At 34.6% G+C, this 20,776-nt stretch overlaps 1 protein-coding gene and 1 long non-coding RNA gene across 21 annotated transcripts in view; both read right to left on the reverse strand.

The window, feature by feature from the left end:
- The window catches only part of LOC127840107 (uncharacterized), a 273,000-nt gene that overhangs the window by 26,946 nt on the left and 225,278 nt on the right, over positions 1 to 20,776 (reverse strand). Inside the window, exon 3 of one of the 20 annotated variants that reach the window (XR_008030416.1) lies at positions 19,860 to 20,772. The exons of the other annotated variants lie outside the window; for them this stretch is intronic. The gene's annotated coding sequence lies outside the window, so the exon portion shown is untranslated. Of the gene's footprint in view, positions 1 to 19,859; positions 20,773 to 20,776 lie in introns of those variants that run through there. 20 annotated transcript variants of the gene reach the window in all.
- LOC127840111 (uncharacterized) lies at positions 16,069 to 19,507 on the reverse strand. Its single transcript, XR_008030417.1, has 3 exons — positions 18,616 to 19,507; positions 18,036 to 18,136; positions 16,069 to 17,528 (listed from the first exon to the last, which is right to left on the reverse strand). It is a non-coding gene; the product is annotated as an uncharacterized LOC127840111 (long non-coding RNA).

Genomic DNA, 20,776 nt, shown 5'->3' on the forward strand with positions numbered 1-20,776 from the left:
GGGTCGGGGGAACAGTCAATACCTACTCTAATACTAATTTAAACATGAAAATAACTTCTAAAAAAGTCTGTATCTCTGATTTAATGGACATGATAAAATTGATTACATTTCGGGTTTTTATTACAAAACGGATTGTTACTGTCGACCCGAAATGTAATAATGCATTGCAACCCACTTTGTAATAAATTATTACATTCATGATTTGTTGGTGGAGTCTATAAGAACAAAGGTCGGGGGAACAGTCAATACCTACTCTAAAACTAATTTAAACATGAAAATAACTTCTAAAAAAAGTCTGTATCTCTGGTTTAATGGGCATGAGATCAAATTTATTACATTTCGGGTTTTTATTACAACACGGTGTCGCGTAATTACACATTGTTCGTGGAGAACACACAGTAACAAACAAAGTTCATTTCTGTTTTCGTCGAGATTTATTTCAGTTTTCTAATGTTCATGAAGTACAATTTTACAGCGCGGCGGCCGACATGGCCACCACGTCAAGTAGACGTGACAAATCTCTAACCGCAGACCTTTTTTATTAACTAAAACACTGCATTTTATCCCCAGGATAATTTACATAAAATCTACTTGTAATTTCAATTGGTCATCAAGGTCTGGGCTTATTACGGATTGGTTGACTTATTAGAACGTTCTAGAAGGAACAATCTATTCATGTATTTACTTGCTTGCCAAATGCACTAAAATCTAATCAATTTATATTGGTTTAGAGTAATCCCGTTACGTTCGTCAGTACTATAACTTTTGTACCCCAGACAATAGGTGACCTTTTCATCTGTGCTGTTTGTTGACCATGTGTGTTACTTACAATCTCGTATCTATATGCTGACTCTGGACTCATTGTGTTCTTATTTGGATTTAATCTTAAATCAGGTCTGACTTTCCATTTTATTGATTCCAATTATACCCCACCTGAGTGTAAACATATTTGCGTTCTTACTTTAAACAAATCTTAAATCAGGTCTTAGTTTTGCAAATACCTCCCAAGGTGTATTATTAAATTCTCAAACTTTATCTTAACATTGCCTATACATATTATTAAAATATCCCCTTATTAATTTCCGTCATAAGAATAAACTCATTAGAATAAACGATATGTTATAAGCTGTTACATGACACAACTTTCCCCTTATTTTAATTTTTTAAATATTTTATGATATTAAAAAAATTATTTATGATATTAAAAAAATATTATTATTATTATTATTTTTATTTTACAAGCGTCTCTGCTGAAATAGATAACATAAGTTATTGTTACACAATATAAATGTCAATCGGTATGTAGCGGAGTACATCATCTGTTGGTCGTTGGCCTTCAATACGTCTGGTGTCGTCCATGTAGTGTTGAAGTCGTCACGTGGCGAATACGATGTTTATTTAATGTCATTGCCGCCGTCCTGAAGATAAGCCGATTGTAGGTTCGTCCGTGAAAATTGGAATGCGTTTGTTGATTCAGCTCTGCTTTCCGCTGTTTAACTTGCGTCGTCGATCGTCGTTTCCGTTGTATTCATCGTTGTTGTTGTTTTCGTTGTCGTTTGTTGGTGGTCCCAGCGTCTTCATTTCTCTCGGGACATTAAGATCTTCTATTGGCCATAATGCCCACGAGGTATTAACTATAGCAGTGTTCTCATTGATGTCTTAGGCCTCGGAAGTATCATTCCAAATGCGTTATCTACGCACGTCAAACAGTTAAACGGCTACATCTACCCTATAGTGTTTAACGTCACAGGTATTGTGTCCAGTGTTGCGTCACTTGTTGTCCTTCGAAAACGTCTGGCGTTGGGTCTTCTTTTAGCAATAGAACCAGGTATTCACTTTGAGAGTAAACACCGTGATGTTCCATCCTAATCATGTTGTTTGTTTCTTCTATTCGTTGTGGAAGGCGTTGTCTCGCGAAGTCGCTCTTCTTCGGCGTTGTCTTCAAATCTCGATCTTTCATCTGCGTTGTGGTGATACAAGTATCAGTTGTTCAAAATCATGGCAAACATTTATAAATATCCCCTTAAGTTTCTCTTAAATACCGTCATGACAACTTAATAGAACGCCTTAGTAAATACAACCTTTATTACACCAATTACTATCGAAACATTCCTTTAAACATTACATAACAGTTCGATATTTTACGTACGTGCTATCAGTAAATTTGTGACAGGTATGCGCTACTTTATTTACCTAGGGTATTGCACTTTAAACAGACATATCGCGTTCGTATCTTAAAATCACTAATCTCCTGTGTATCATTATGTACTTAATGACCCTTTCTATCGACATATGTACCTGGGCGCTCTTAAATACGCGCGTCTCTCTAAACAATTGTGAAATTTTTGATGAAAAAGGGCAGACTTTTTTCAATATGCATTCATAATACCAGAACATTTATCGGTATACTTCAAATTTCAAGTCTTGTTCTCCTAATGAACTAATCCTATAAATCTAATACAATAAGTATTCTTCCACCATGAGTAAACGGTAGGCTTCCATCATTTCGCAAATGATAGGCTCTCATAAACCTCTATGTACCTTATAGAGTTTATTCAATAACAGAAATTTAATGCGCATATATCAGTATATTTTAACTGCACAGTTTTCGTGACAGAACACATTAAATTCTTACTTAAAATTACTCAAGACCTTCAATATTACCGATACCCTACATACATTTGCAATAAACAAAATTTCGTATATACATATTTACATAATATTTTTTTTAAGTGTCTGCCCTATTCATATTCGCACTCAACATTATTTCTCTTATAAATGTGTTTACCCTCCTAATTTCTTTATTCTATGAATGCATGAAACCATAGTCAAGTATACTGATTTTGTGTACGTCTCTTAATTCCCATTTATGTGCAGGTTTCTATTTCATATCTTATATAAAATGACGTCAAAATCGGATACTCTCTAATGTTTATTCCTACCTTATAAGTTCCTTTAATATAATATCAAAATATTAAACTGCCTTCAAAATTCCTTAATTATAAAAATGTATATGCCTCATATATCTGTATTCCTATAATGTCAAATTAATGAAACATTCTTCAAATATTCTAATTTCCTCATACGTTCAAATTTCATGAAAACTTGCAAAAATATCAAAAATTTAAAAAATACCATCAATTACAAATGTATTTATATTATGCCAAAATGTGTCCGTACATAATTATATATTCCAATAATACAAAAAATATAGAAAACTCTTTAAATACCCTCAATTATTTGTGCGCATCTAATTTAAGTATTTCTATAACTCATATAATTATGTAAATTTCAAATACTTTCTTATTCATTTATTTTATTCTCAATTTACCGATATTTTAGAAAAAATACTGATCAATGAAAAACTGTATTGATTTTGATACTTGCATAATTTTTCCGTACATGATTTATCATTTCTTTAACACCTATCTACGTAAAATTCTTTAAAACAATTCTTAAAAATTTCGTTGTCATAACGCCTTTTACTTTGTATTTCTTACTTGATAACATTTTAAATAAACCCCTGTTTGCCATAATTTATGAAAAAACTGACCGTTTTCCATGTCGCGTTGTTTTTTTGATCCGTTGGCCTGTGATTCCGTATAGTGTTGTTTGTACTCCGTTTCCCAATGTTTTTCAATGTTCGTCCTGAAGTCACGGCAACCATAAAATGTACTGTGTCGCGTAATTACACATTGTTCGTGGAGAACACACAGTAACAAACAAAGTTCATTTCTGTTTTCGTCGAGATTTATTTCAGTTTAATAATTTCTAACACAACGCTTCTAATGTTCATGAAGTACAATTTTACAGCGCGGCGGCCGACATGGCCACCACGTCAAGTAGACGTGACAAATCTCTAACCGCAGACCTTTTTTATTAACTAAAACACTGCATTTTATCCCCAGGATAATTTACATAAAATCTACTTGTAATTTCAATTGGTCATCAAGGTCTGGGCTTATTACGGATTGGTTGACTTATTAGAACGTTCTAGAAGGAACAATCTATTCATGTATTTACTTGCTTGTCAAATGCACTAAAATCTAATCAATTTATATTGGTTTAGAGTAATCCCGTTACGTTCGTCAGTACTATAACTTTTGTACCCCAGACAATAGGTGACCTTTTCATCTGTGCTGTTTGTTGACCATGTGTGTTACTTACAATCTCGTATCTATATGCTGACTCTGGACTCATTGTGTTCTTATTTGGATTTAATCTTAAATCAGGTCTGACTTTCCATTTTATTGATTCCAATTATACCCCACCTGAGTGTAAACATATTTGCGTTCTTACTTTAAATAAATCTTAAATCAGGTCTTAGTTTTGCAAATACCTCCCAAGGTGTATTATTAAATTCTCAAACTTTATCTTAACATTGCCTACACATATTATTGAAATATCCCCTTATTAATTTCCGTCATAAGAATAAACTCATTAGAATAAACGATATGTTATAAGCTGTTACATGACAACGGGTTGTTACTGTCGACCCGAAATGTAATAATGCATCGCAACCCACATTGTTATAAATTATTACATTCATGATTTGTTAATGGAGTCTATAATAACACAGGTCGTGGGAACAGTCAATACCTAATCTAAGGCTAATTTAAACACGAAAAATAACGGAAAAAAGTCTGTATCTCTGATTTAATGGACATAATAAAATTTATTACATTTCGGGTTTTTATTACAAAACGGGTTGTTACTGTCGACCCGAACTGTAATATGCATCGCAACCCACTTTGTAATTTTTTAATTACATTCATGATTTGTTGATGGAGACTATAAGAACAAGGGTCGGGGGAACAGTCAATACCTACTCTAAAACTAATTTAAACATGAAAATAACTTCTAAAAAAGTCTGTATCTCTGATTTAATGGACATGATAAAATTGATTACATTTCGGGTTTTTATTACAAAACGGGTTGTTACTGTCGACCCGAAATGTAATAATGCATTGCAATCCACTTTGTAATAAATTATTACATTCATGATTTGTTGATGGAGTCTATAAGAACAAAGGTAGGGGGAACAGTCAATACCTACTCTTAAACTAATTTAAGCATGAAAATAACTTCTAAAAAAGTTTGTATCTCTGATTTAATGGACATGAACAAATTTATTACATTTCGGGTTTTTATTACAAAACGGGTTGTTACTGTCGACCCGAAATGTAATAATGCATCGTAACCCACTTTGTAATAAATTATTACATTCATGATTTGTTGATGGAGTCTATAAGAACAAAGGTCGGGGGAACAGTCAATACCTACTCTAAAACAAATTAAACATGACAAATAACTTCTAAAAAAAGTGTGTATCTCTGATTTAATGGACAAAATAAAATTTATTACATTTCGGTTTTTTATTACAAAATGGGTTGTTACTTTCGACCGAAATGTAATAATGCATCGCAACCCACTTTGTAATAAATTATTACAGTCATGATTTGTTGATGGAGTCTATAAGAACAAAGGTCGGGGCAGCAGTCAATACCTACTCTAAAACTAATTTAAACTTGAAAATAACTTCTAAAACAGTCTGTATTTCTGATTTAATGGACATGATACAATTTATTTCATTTCTGGTTTTTATTACAAAACGAGTTGTTACTGTCGACCCGAAATGTAATAATGCATCGCAACCTACTTTGTAATAAATTATTACATTCATGATTTGTTGATGGAGTCTATAAGAACAAATGTCGTGGTAACAGTCAATACCTACTCTAAAACTAATTAAAACATGAAAAATAACTTCTAAAAAAGTCGTTATCTCTGATTTAATGGACATAATACAATTTATTGCATTCGGGTTTTTATTACAAAACGGGTTGTTACTGCCGACCCGAAATGTAATAATGCATCGCAACCCACTTTGTAATAATTATTACAATTCGAGTTTTTATTACAAAACGGGTTGTAACAAATATTAAAGCACTATTACAGTCACCTATTTTATTTGTGTAAATTTACCTGAATGGCTTATTGTATTTTCATAGCTGTATATGATAATTACTGTTAACCTCAAGAAAAAACCGTAGTATCAATCGTAACGGGTTGATAACATCCATATTCCTTTTACAATGCACGATTAGTTGTGTGTCAGAGATTGCGTGATTGATTGAGTTAATTTATCGACTAGGGAGAAAGGGAAGTGGCGTGCAATTGAACGAACTCAGATAATAATGATATGGGATTGGTTAAATTATTTTAGTTAAATTGTATTTAAATAAGTCAATCAATATCAAGTTTTTATGCCCGGTTGATTGAAATGTATGTGATGGTTATGCGTTCGTATCATTTTTATGATAAAAAGCTCAATATAAAACAATAACATCAACACAGATGCCTTGTCAAATTTAGGAATTTTGACGTCATGTTTTATTGTACCTGCTGATTAGGACTAAAAATCAATGTTGGGACAAGTGTCTATGCATCAGTCAAATGATTTATGTTCGCATTTTGCTGTGCGAAATATAATATTTCATAGTGTTTTGAAACTATTTTTATTTCATGAAGAGAAGGCGATTATATCCAGTACTCAACACTTAATCCAACTCAATTGGACGTTGGTCGTTGTCGGTTCAGGAACTATTTAAAAGTACACTGGGTTCTATTAAGTGTACACCAAGTACCCGTGGTATGTGGTGCTTAAAGTATCCGGGAGCATCGTCGGTTGCCTTTTAGCGTATTTGCCGTACCCAGAGTACATTGAAGTATACTAAAGAATACCCGGGGTACAGTTCGGTAGTATCTGAGTCGACAACGAAAATCGAGCCTTAATTAATAAGGCCGGTGAACATTTATGCAGATAATCTTTCAGTAAGGTAGATGTACATGTGGTTTAAATGTCTGTTCAGGTAAATAAATTATGAATTCCTACTGCTCGCGCTTAATAATAACGATCAATGACATGAAAACCAAAACGACATAGACAGGTTTATTTCAACCACTGTTTGTATTATTCAACCCCGTTTGGCCCCGTGACTATTTCTTCTCTGGAAAGCAGCTTAATACTTAATAAGAAGCGATGTTGCGCAGGAAGTGATAAATAAATGATTGAGGGATTTAGGAGGAATGAGAACGAAATAATGACGAAATGGGAATAAATGAGAAGGCAGTAAGGAGAAATAATGAGGAATTGATGAGGCATTTAATGGAAAGTAAAGAGGCAGTGAGGGTAAGTGAACAGAAAGGAGAAGAATCGAGGAGGAAGTGCAGAAGAAGTGGGGAAGAATTGGGTTAAATGAAGGAGTAATATTTGAAATTTAAGAGGCAGTGAGGGTGAGCGAGCGGGTGCGGGCAGTCAAAAGGCAGCGAGGATGAAGTTAGGAAGAATTGAGTAGTGATGGGGAATAATGTTTAGAAATTTAAGAGATGGCGTTGAGGAGTCGATAAGAAGGCTATAAGGTTTAATAAGGGAAAATGGCATGAAATAAGAAATTATGTATACATTAAATACATGTAAATAAAGCACCCTATATACCGTATATTACATTATTTGATTTAATGCAAATAAACCACTTACATATTGATACCTATTTACACAATCCAGTTCCAACATTAAAGAATCATCTTGGTCTGAATATGTGTATTGTTACGATTATGTTAGTTTTACTAAGGAAAGCTTTAAAAAAATCGGATTTGAATACAAATGACGAAAAACTGAAAAACATTACTATTACCTTTATCTTATCGCGGAATGTCACTTAAATCCAATATATGAAACGCAATATCTTAAGGCGTAAATCCTGGTAATTCATACTAACTACAATATCACGAACAAGCGTTAATAAAAATCAAATCACAATTTATACAAATATGAATAAGGTAAATGTATGTTCAATACAAAATAAATTATTTTTGTTCTATTGTTAATAAAAAGTACATGTACAGTCAAATTTACTTATCTAGTAGGAAGTTTAAATAAAAGAGTGTTTAATAAAGAACATGTCAGCTCTTATCTTAAGTATGGGAGTCATAAAAGGCAAAATATAAACTTTAAACAAACATACACATGTCCGTATAAATAATGACACACGTGCTATTTAAAATGTTTTAATGATATGTTGAGATACGTATTGTTCTTAACAAAATCAATTTTAACGGAATAAAATTGGCTGGGCGATTTCACTTTATCAAGCATTAGACCAACAAAAATAGTGCATATTGCGTTTCGTACGGGCATCATACATACACCAAAAAGCGTTTGCATTTACTATTATGTAAACATATATTTGGTTGAAAAATAACAACATTTATGATTTGCTAAAACAATTCAAATATGTTTATACAAGCTGTGTTGAATATATGCATATGCTGATAGAAGACATCATCCGATGTTATTCCAAAGATCAATTACTTTTCTCGTTTTTCAAATGCCACTGAACGTTTCGGTCGACATACGTCAAACATCGATGTGTGACTGTTGTCGCCACGCCCATAATATCAACACTCACATCAGACTCGACATTCAGTATTTGCTGCCTGAGAGCATGTTAACCGTAAACGTTGTCTTATAGGTTACAATATACTAAATGATCGTTTCATGTATGCAATACTCTCCAAAAAATATCATAGTTGACTCGAAGGCATGTTTTACACTTTAAACTAGTGTTCGGGTTTTATCTTTCGGAGATAATGGTAGGGCATAACTATGTGTTCACGACCGAATCCCTGAAAAATGATAAACTTGGAGACAATAGTAAAGCCTTGCACTGAAAAAGGTTACATTGCACAAATAAAAGGCCGACAAAAAGTTGCAAAAACAGTCGATTTTGATTCGTGTCAAGTTCTTTCTTGGATTGAACATGACCTATCTTTTTTATTTGCATAAATCGATTTCACTTAGAATGGCCTTTAAGAAAATGTATGGTTATGGGGGTCTCTATGTGCAAAATGTTGCATTTATTTTCGCTCAAAGTTGTCGCTTTTACATTGAATTATATAGGGAAACTATTAAGTATATTATGACCTAAGCACAAACCAGGTCTAGTCACAAAAGAGCTAATTTTACAGAAAATCTTCATTTGTTGGGTGGGGTATTACGCGTTTTGGCAAATTTCACGGAAAAAATGCGTTTGTTTCATGAATTTAAGGAGCAAAATGCGTTTTCAGAGGAAAATAAGTAAAACAACGTACAAAAACTCGTCTTGAGCATCTCAAATCGCAACAAGTTGTGCTGAAGGAACTCATGAACACGTTTCAATAGTTGTTTACCTCTTTTTCTACAAAGCTTGTAACAGTATTTCAGTATTTTGACCGATTTTTAATATATAGGGTAATCGTTTTACTCCTGAACGCCCGTTATAAATCAAAGCTCCGACGGCGAAAGCCAGATGGCTTATCAGGCGTTATAATAAAATGCATTTAAAAAGTATTTCTACGTGACGGATCGGTCTGAGATTTGGCATGCATATAGAAAATAGGTGTATAAGTATCGAGAAGGGATTATTTTTAGCGATGTTTACAGTAAAGGTTGTCTTTTACGAAAACCTGGTCTAGTCACAAATGAGCTGTTTTTACAGAAAATCTTCATTTGTTGGGTGAGATATTACGCGTTTTGGCAAATTTCACGGAATAATTGCGTTTGTTTCATGAATTTAAGAAGCAATGTGATTTTTTAAGGAAAAAACGCGTTTTCAGAGATAAATAAGAAAAAAAACGTACAAAAACTCGTCTTGAGCATCTCAAATCGCAACAATTTGTGCTGAAAAAAACTCATGACCACGTTTAAATAGTTGTTTACCTCTTTTTCTACAAAGCTTGTAACAATATTCCAGTATTTTGACCGATTGTTATTTCAGGGTAATCGTTTTACTCCTGAACGCCCATTATAAATCAAAGCTACGACGGCGAAAGCCTGATGGCTTATCAGGCGTTATAATAAAATGCATTTAAAAACATTTCTACGTGACAGATCGGTCTGAAATTTGGCATGCACATAGAAAATAGGTTTATAAGTATCGAGAAGTGATTATTTTTCGCGATGTTAACAGTAAACGTTGTCTTATTGGTAACAATATACTAAATGATCGTTTCATGTAGGGCTGGACTCTCTAAAAAAATATCATAGTTGACTCGAAGGCATGTTTTACACTTTAAACTAGTGTTCGGGTTTTATCTTTCGGAAATAATGGTAGGGCATAAATATGTGTTCACGACCGAATCCCTGAAATATGATAAACTTGGAGACAATAGTAAAGCCTTGCACTGAAAAAGGTTACATTCCACAAAGAAACGGCCGAAAAAAAGTTGCAAAAACAGTCGATTTTGATTCGTGTCAAGTTCTTTCTTGGATTGAACATGACCTATCTTGTTTGTTGCATAAATCGATTTCGCTTAGAATGGCCTTTAATAAAATGTATGGTTATGGGGGTTTCTATGTGCAAAATGTTGCATTTATTTTCGCTCAAAGTTGTCGCTTTTACATTGAATTATTATAGGGAAACTATTTAGTATTTTATGACCGTAATAACGACACGCGCTTTTTAGTTGGTTGGTGTTATATGCAGACGTTCACAATATTGAATTTGAAATACAGATTTAGAGTACACAAATATATATCGTCATGAACAATGCAAGGTGTTTATTTTGCGGCTGGATTATATTGGTGTAGGTCACAACATACTAAAAGATTTTACTTTTCCCCATCGACTGAAGAAACAACATAAACACATTCATTTTGAAGTTGTATGATTTTATTTACTAATTAAATATCAAATTTATATTTATTTTCATCTGTACATATATATAAATGAGAAATGATATAACGAACGAATGTGAATAAATGCGGCTCATTATACATGTACAAGCCTTGTGACATCGTTCAGCATGCGATTTTTCAAATAGAAACCACGTGACAGAGCATTTAACAAATGTCACACGTGACTGATTGAGTAAACATGCATCGTGCATCTCATGTTTATTTATATCCAATTCAGACAGAAGACCTATGTTAACACATTTACAGCAGCAATCATGTACTGCCATTAGTAATACCTTAAAAACATGTTTACTGAATTACATGAACGATTTGTGAAAATGTATGAGATAAGCTGTAGTGAAGCCATGAAGGAAATACATCATTATTTCGTATATGTCTCCGCCTAACACCGATACTCCTTGTGCATTTTATATTTAGATACTGCATCAAAGATCACATTCGCGATTTCTTTTTTAGATGCGCATATGTTAAATAACATACATATATTATTTTAAATATCGATGCTCATTAAAACATATATTCCATGTCGATATTAATGTCAGGGATTTCAAAATGCAATTATTTTTAGATGGTCGCTTTAGCAACCGTCTAATGTGCTTGATGTAAAATTCAGGTCGATACGGCCTGGGTATGATTAGCCCAATTCCCGCTTACACTACGCGCGAAGAAAGAGTTGTATAATTTATGCAAGAGGTTTGAGTTCTCCAATTATGTTTATTCACAAATGGAAACATTATATTAATATCGTGTTAAATGCAATAGTTTCGAATGGTGTTTTATAGAAAAGAATTAAAAAAACAATGATCGTATTGCACGTGTCGCGGAGGAGATTGTTTATGAATGATTAAAATAGTCCACTTTCTGCTGCGTCTGCGTGACGTAGTATTTTCGCTCATCTCATTCATAAATCTGAGGCTGGCGATAAACAAAGGGGAGTCCGGGTGAGAATTACGCACTAGTATAAGGTTACGATTGTTTATATTCACAGGTCTCAATTAATAAGACGTTGACCACGAGTTCAACAATTATTACAGGGATACGATAGACAACATAAAAATGATTCATTATCGCTGAAACTGTTAAAAAACATTTAAATATAACAAGAATATTCTCTAAAAATGTAGTCTTGCTGTTTTGAAATAAGGTTTGGAATTTTGGTTTCTAAATAACTTAATTAAAAACAAAAGTTTAATTATAGTGTTTTTTACTTTTAGTCGCATATTTACCGCATTATAATGTGTGTTATAATAGGCAAACCATACATTAGTAAAATTCAATCTGCCTTCGCACATAGAAGGAATGGGTCAATTAGGTGCTGCGTTTCCTTTGCTTACTTCAGTTAGAGGTCAATTCTTTACGTAAAAGCAATCACAAGGCCCCGGCTTCAGAGGAATTGCGGAGCGTTCTTACATAATTAAAGTCGTAGTCGCATGGTATTTGCGTTTAGCGTCCTATTTGGTCACGTGGTTCTTTTTCGCGGGTGTTTTGGCATTCATGATATGAGGCTATTAATAGATGCGCCTGTCGATAAACAAAGGAAAGTTTACGGGCGATAACAACGCAATAGGTTACGCTCTCACTTACAACTCAATGACGTAGTACAGGTCGTAAATTGAGAGATTTGGGAAAAAGTTGACGCTTATTTATATTCTCAATTTATAAAACGTTGAACATAAGTTCAACAATAACTTCAGCGATACGATAGACTAAAAAAAAACATAATCGCTTAACCCGAATATAACAAATAATTTATAATAATAATACGAATGACCTGTTTCATAACCTCGTTGAAGCTACTACATCGGGTATTTCTGGAAAGCGTTCTTGGTTCTCAACACATAGCGGCGATCTTTTGTATTTACGGGTGCTAGCAACGCAATAGTAGAAGCTTAGTAGAAGGTTTAGCTTGTTTATATTCACAGTTCTCAATACATTGACAGTTGGATATGAGTTCATCAATTACTCAGGCATACTATAGGCAACCTTGAAAATGCTTTATAATCGCTAAAACCGAAAACAACTAAATATATTATATTAAATATATTTATAACAATTTTAAAAATGTAGTCGGCGTATACGCTGACTTTGAAATAAAGTTAGCAATTTACTTTTCTAAATAATTGAATACAATTAAACAAAAGTTAAACTATTGTGTTGTGTTTTTCACTTGTAAGCTGCATATTCACCGCATGAAATGTGTGTTAGCATTGTCAAACCACACATTAGTGTGAGTAAATAAAAAATATACTACGGGAGAGCACTTCATATGTGTCCTCATATGCCTTGTTATGAGTATCTTTCTTCATTATCGAAATATATCGTATGTTTATATTTGATTTAAACGCAGTTTTCTTTCGTCACATTTAAATCACACGTCAATAGCGCCGTCATGCGAAAATGGGTCTTATGCGTTTCGGCAAGCGTTTGTTAAACCCAACATGTGCTCTTGCGCAGTCAGGCCATAGGCGACGCTGTTCGCTTATAAATCACCCAATATGTTATGTTTCTCCTTACCAGAAGGAGGGATAGCTGAGTGGGCTATTTATATGATGGGCGCATATGGAATAAGACCCATTTTCGCATGACGAGGGTCATTACAAATCTCATTGCGAATTGAAAATCCCACATTTAAAAAACAATGCTTTTTGATACAAAATTGAATTCAAAATAGCAAACTTGTTAATAATGGCAGCCTATCGACGCATTTAGGAATGATTTCCAGACGTGCTGACCAAGTACGGCAAACATTGTGGTATGATAATTAAACGATTTTCTCTTATCGTGACACTATACTATTTCGCTAATGATTGTTTTCTCAACTTGGAGGCGAAATTGAAATTCTGCGAGATGGATTGTAACGCGTAATTGTAACAGGGCCACAATTTGTGTCGTTTGAGCATACAGAGAGTAGTCCGGAATTCCTTACACTGAACAGTGCTACATCCTTTGAATTGAGCACATACGCAGTGATGTAGCAAAAATTCAGAGGTTGTATCTCGAATCAGCTTATTAAATATTCGAAAATATTCATGCGTGTCTGTTGGCGTTATGTTATGTTATGTTGGCGTTATGTTAAAGTCACTAAGATGAAAACTGAAACAGCTTCGCCTAAAAGCGCATTAGTGCTCTATACCTATGTTTATGTTAGCGTTGTTGACACCGTGTGAACTGCTCGGGTAACAAGTAAAGCATAAACAGCAATGTTTATATACTTTTATTCCTCCATATACAAGATACGAAGATTATTGTATATTTTGAATTTGTATATGGTGTCAAAAATCAAAAGTTTTGTACACGGAACTTTCATTATGAATTTATATTCTTGGTGAGATAGTCATTTGATATTAGAAAAAATATTCCTTTAATATGATGGTGACTGCAATTTTCTTTATATTAAGTTCTCATTACCATTTTCATCATACTTTCTTTGCTTTCAGAACTTCCAAAAAAGCATGCTGTTTTTATTTTGTCTTAGTTATTTCTATGAAATAATAAGGATGATAAAAAGTGCACACAAAACTCCACCCGTGCGCTATGACACACACTTTTTAAAGTTGAATGGCGTGTGTTCATTTCAAACTTGCGATTGATTTTGAAAAATGAATTGCGTGTTAAATTATGCAATAGCGAACATCTTCAGTGCCTTCAGCGCTTTGATTTATTTACAGTGTTGACCCTTTTACTGTTTGGTACCCCGTATGAATGATGCATATCCTAGTCCGAAAAAAATCTACATTTAAAGGACAGTTTAAATCTGATGAGAAATGTGCCTCTTGTAAAAATGCGATGTCCGTATTTTGGCAAAGTAGGCATTGTTTAACTCTAGCATGTTTTGAGCGGTCTCTTACGGCTATGGCATTGAGGGAAATTGAGGATTGGAGTGTAAACGCTGGTGTAAATATCGGTAGGCCTATAAATAATAAGCATGGTATTTCCAAAACAACAAAGTGATACATTCTAGCCGCTCTCTGGGAAAACGGGGCTTTATTCACGTGCGTAAATTGTCTTTTCAAATCAGCTTGTGCAGTCCGAGCGGGCTAATCAGGTACGACACTTTTCGCTAATATTTTACTTTTCGTTTTAAGGTTGTATGTGCTTAGCAAAAATCCAGTATAGGCAGAAAGTGTCGTCTCTTATAAGCCTGTGCATATTGAACATGCTTTATTGTGTGCTGGGGCGCCAATTTACGCACATTCATTACGCCCCATTTGCCATTTGCACATGGCCGCTCAACGATGTCTCGTGCGGAACTGTAAAGCTCTGTAAATCGCTCAAGAGAACTATGACGACTCGCAAAGTTTCATAAAACGTGACTAGTTTCATCGGGACTAGGCTGGCGACGGACAGTCGACTTCCGGGAGTCAGAATATCATATTATTCGGTTTTTCAGATACTGGAATCGTAATCACGTGGTAAAAAATGTGCGTGTGAGTAGACGCGCGTGCGTTAGTTGCGACAAGTTGACGAATCCGTTTTGTTCATTCGAAACTTATATCTAATTCTTGTTAAATCGACGTATTATGTACCAACAATATCATGTTTGTAGCCTGTATTAAAACGTTATGTTTTGCGCAGTGTTCATGGTGTGGTACATAAGAAGAAATTATTTTCACTCACGTGTGTTTGTACGACTAGTTTAAATAATACGCTGTGATGTATAACGGATAGATTTCATTGATCGATACCAAATGATATTAACACGTGTGCGCTCGTACACTCATTAATTCTGGATGATCTAATGAGCCTCGTTATGGGGAAAATGGGGCTTAATGCATGTGCGTAAAGTGTCCGTACATGTTAATCTGGAACGACACTTTTCGCTTAAACTACATTAAATCCAATAAGATACTTCATATAAGCGACGCTAATGTGCGTTAAGACTGGTTTTCGCCAAACGCGGCTCTTATGTTTCTTGTTATCGCAAAATACTCATGTTTGCGTATTTGCCTTTGCTTTTGGGGATTGCTCATTATGTAAATATTGGAATATGTACTTCATAGAAGGCATGTCTACATATGTGTATATGTTTTACATATAAATATATAAATGTAAATATAAATATGCTTGAATATATCATATATAATACATATATTTGTGCGATGGATTCATATTGTATTCACGTTGAAAATAAAACGAACGTGAAATAGATTTATTTAAAATAAGCAGAAATGATTGATGAAAAACCTTGTCATTGTTTTATTCTAAATCTCATATGTAAGGATTCAATATTCATATAGATATTTTCAAGTACAATCGTGTCGCGTGCAGTCCATATATTTACGAAAGGGAGACAAACGCGCTTTAAGATAACTACAAGCATACAGGTTATATTACACTAATTCCGATTCCCATAGGGTCCCATTATAAAACTGACAACTTTCACAGCATTTTTCTTGCCTTTCCGACGTATCAATTTTTCCGAACCTGGTATCATTTTAAAGATGGATCTTTCATCTTCCAATAATTGCAATCAAAAACATACCGTCTCGCAACTTCTAAGAAAGTAAATCGCTGTCGAATGAACCCACCGTAGAAAAACGCGTTTCGGAATCCTAATTTCGACAAAAGCCCCACACAATAGAAAACACACCCTCAAAAGTTCATCTTTTAAGTTAGCTTCCAATCCAAGGCATCAAAGTACTCCAGACACATACAGGATATTACAAATAACCACAAAAGACATGTCTCACATTGTTAAATGGCTTATATTCAAGAAGAGAAAAGGAACTCTTTAGAAATAGGCACTACTTTCGAATGGACCACGGAGGGATACACAATGATTTAGTGTAATGTAACCTTTAAGGGAACTCAACTTTGTCCTATCTTTTTCAAACTTTCTCCACATGAGATTTCAACTATTTCCACAATGAATATGCAATTTCAGTGCATTCGGATGGGGGTAAAGGCCTTAAAATGGCCATTTAAAGCGGTGACTAAATTGGCCGCAGTCAAGTCGGAATGCATGATTTTTAGTCTAAGTGACGACAGCTGATTTTGTGTCTCCAATTATTGTTATGCGTAACTTTTATGGCAAAAACTGGTATCAATGCATGCAAAATTCACCAATATATCAGCAAAAGGCCCAAATAAATGTATTGATTGTGAATCAGTGTACTTTTCTTGATGAAATAGGAGACTTTTTTTAAATTTTAAGCACTTTTTTCAATAAAAAAACTCACTGACAGCATATAAAATCATGTTTTTTAAGAAAATTATTATTAAAAGCTTCACTTACAATCTAAACATACACATTGCATTTACAAAAATTAATGCTATTATGATGAGAGGCATAATTTGCAGCTTTCAAGCCGATACAAGCCGGCTACCCAAAATTAACACTTAAAAAGGCGCAAATCGCTCCTTCAACAGCTTAAGACACAAAGTGACACTTAATGCGCATCCAGATAGTCTCTCTCATATAAATAAGTCCTGTTAGCGACATTTTATTAAGTATTCCCGTTAAAATCCAGTGTTGAAAGCGTAAGTTTTGCAAAAATGCCCACAGTCACCATGCAAAAGAGCACGTTTGCTAAGGAATTCCCACGCGAGTGGCCACACTAATGTCGTGGCAGGGAAGTCATTTGGGTGTGATTCCTCTGTAGTTCAGTGTACATTCATTCCACTACCTGGGGATGACTATCAGGATCAATTTTCCCAGCTTGGTGTAGTGTTGACCTTTCAGGATGTTGATGGATCGTCCACAAGCGCTGCACCACTGCGGCCTCTGTTCAGGACACAGAGTCGGATTGAGGTGTACACAAACCCGCAGTCAGGCAAGGATCATCCAGACCTTTAATAAAATAAAATGTTTAGGCCCCTGAAACTGGCAATTATGTTCAACACTGAGATAAGGAAACACATAGAGGAGACATCATGCCATGGCTTTCTCATTTTCGACACGGCAAACTCGAGCAGCTGGGGACTTGGCTCTAAACAAAAACAGGTATGCTCCATCAATGTGAGCAAGATGGCATGTCAGAGTTAAAAAGGGCAAACAAACATACAAAAGAGATATAAAGGAAATTAGAAATTAAATGCCAGAAGTAATTTTAAGTATTGTTTTTCTGTCTGCAAGGGTTGCTGTGGAAAATAGTGCTTAACGCATAGTTTGGCCTGTAGGGGAGCTGCTAGCAAGAACAAATCAAAGTCATATCTGCCCACGAACTGTGAGCTTGAGATAACCATATCTGATGAAGTACTGCTTTGAGAATGCATTCTGATTGTACTTGAACCAGATCGCATTGACAGCACAAGACTTCAGACCCCCCAAAAGTGTGAGGCTTTCAATAGTGCTTACCTGATACCAGACCGCATTGCCCAAGACAGTGACTTTCTCCCGGAACTGCACAGGCTGCATCCGCAGCACAATCCTTAAGCTCAGTCATGGTCTGGCTGACTCTGAAATAGTGAAATCTGAATTTACAGATGCTCATTTGTCTAAAGGTTATGAGTTTATTGCCTATCTTATTAAAAGCAAACACAATGACATGCTTAAGAAGACATGTGCATTTCTGAAAAGACATACAGCTGCCCGATACTTGACTAGGAAAAGGCGCTATGGTCTTCACTCTGAAATTCATTACTCTAAGGGCTTAACAGAACAAAGGCCAGATCTTACAGCTAAATGGCCCCACCTACAGCTAAATATGCTTTATAGGTTGAAAATAAAGTTATTTGTCTGAAGAACTAGTGCTATTAACTCATCAGCTATGTTGCTCCACTGGCCGCAATTCTGTAAACATAGTGTATTTATGGAAATACCTAGTCTACCACCTGTTGCGCACCACTACGTCCACTGTAAATACACAGCTAAGTTAGTACTTTAACGAACAAACTGAAATTCATGTGCTAATTAAACAATCAGTATGATGACTCACATTGAAATCATGTCCAGTGCACCAGTCAGAGCAAGACAGCTAGCGGATTGTTGACCATCTACGGCTCAAGGACAAACGGTCAGGCCTACAAACAAAGAGAAAAATGGCATAAATGGGTTGCATGCATGTAATTTGGCATATTTTTCATCTTGCTCTCCACCTGAAACTTCAATCTATGGACATAATAATATTTACATTTAAGATTTGTTGGAAATGTTACCCTTACTTGTCCATACTAGGTCCCCCACCCATCCGGAACAGTCCAAAACCACCTAAAACATCCATTTGGACCAAAATATTGACATCTCTCATCTATTTTAGCACCCAAATCATCAAAACATTCATTAAAATTCATTTTCTATTTGTCTCGCTTGCAGACGAATCCGTGTGACCTTGACATTGCAGTAAATGTGCTTTTTAAAGGTTATATTACACTAATTCCGATTCCCATAGGGTCCCATTATAAAACTGACAACTTTCACAGCATTTTTCTTGCCTTTCCGACGTATCAATTTTTCCGAACCTGGTATCATTTTAAAGATGGATCTTTCATCTTCCAATAATTGCAATCAAAAACATACCGTCTCGCAACTTCTAAGAAAGTAAATCGCTGTCGAATGAACCCACCGTAGAAAAACGCGTTTCGGAATCCTAATTTCGACAAAAGCCCCACACAATAGAAAACACACCCTCAAAAGTTCATCTTTTAAGTTAGCTTCCAATCCAAGGCATCAAAGTACTCCAGACACATACAGGATATTACAAATAACCACAAAAGACATGTCTCACATTGTTAAATGGCTTATATTCAAGAAGAGAAAAGGAACTCTTTAGAAATAGGCACTACTTTCGAATGGACCACGGAGGGATACACAATGATTTAGTGTAATGTAACCTACAGTAAGTAGTCTCCATTCTTTAAGCAGACCAGTGAATATCTAATGAACAAAAATGTTTTTCTAACCGCATGCACACATAAGTATTCAAAATTTAAGTCACGGCAAGTACCATACAGAGAATTTAGTCTTTAAATGAATGGAGAGTGTCGAATTGAACACCAAAAATATTGAAAACACCATAACTTGAACTAGACAGTAGCTGGAAAAAAATACATTGTTGTCTTTAAATTATTTTGAATATAAACAGTATTATTGTATCAGATATATAAAAAAACTATTTAGTATAAACTATTTGCACTTTGCACAAATATGATTGACTGTGATTAAAATAATAATGAAATAACATATGTTTGTAATTATATATTGAAATAAATCATTTATTCATGCACAGCTGTACAAATTAATGTCTAACAGCTAAAGGAAATTACACATTAAGCATTTCACATCAAACTCTACAACATTAACATTTCAAATTAAACATTTCACATTCCACCGTTCACATTGAAGTATTGTTTCGTTTACAATAACAAGTCAACATTAAACATTTCACACGAAATATTTACCATTCAATGTTTCACATAAACTTTTCATATATACCTTTCAAAGTCAACTGTTCATTCTAAACTCTCGTCTCATTCACAAGACCCGTTTTTTAGTTAAACGTTAACGTCAACCCCAATTTTGGGGCCAGATAGCAGCTCTGCCTTTTCTCCAGATCGTCAAGGGAAACACCGGAAGGGATTCCTCGTCAAGGACGATAATCTGGTGAGAATTATCGTATTCAAGTAGCGGTTCTTTGGGGGCCGACTGGTATAAACACTGTAGTTGTAGGATGGGAGGGAGCTTTTCAGGTTGCTAAACAGTATCAAATGGTGAAAATTGGGCCTTTTAGAATTCAACATTGTATAAAATGTCTTCAAATTAACTTGATTCAATAGGGGACTACAAACACATCAAAATGCTATTAAGACGGAACCTGTACTAAAGGCAGGTTTATAGGTATATATCCAAAAACAAAAAAAAATATATATAATTCACGGATAAAATACAAAATAAACTATTTGATACATCAACTGCAAAATTAAGCTTCAACAACAAAATGGATAAAAAGGATACTATACTGACTGTATTATTAAATTCTTAGCAAATTTGCGTAAATAGTTTTCAAGGGCACGCAATAACAACATATACAATGCAGCGGTTAGATTCATGAAATCGTATCTCGACAATAGCATGCCAGGTTGACATATGAAGCAACCTCT

The sequence above is a fragment of the Dreissena polymorpha genome, chromosome 7 (assembly GCF_020536995.1).
Source record: "Dreissena polymorpha isolate Duluth1 chromosome 7, UMN_Dpol_1.0, whole genome shotgun sequence".
Taxonomy (NCBI): domain Eukaryota; kingdom Metazoa; phylum Mollusca; class Bivalvia; order Myida; family Dreissenidae; genus Dreissena; species Dreissena polymorpha.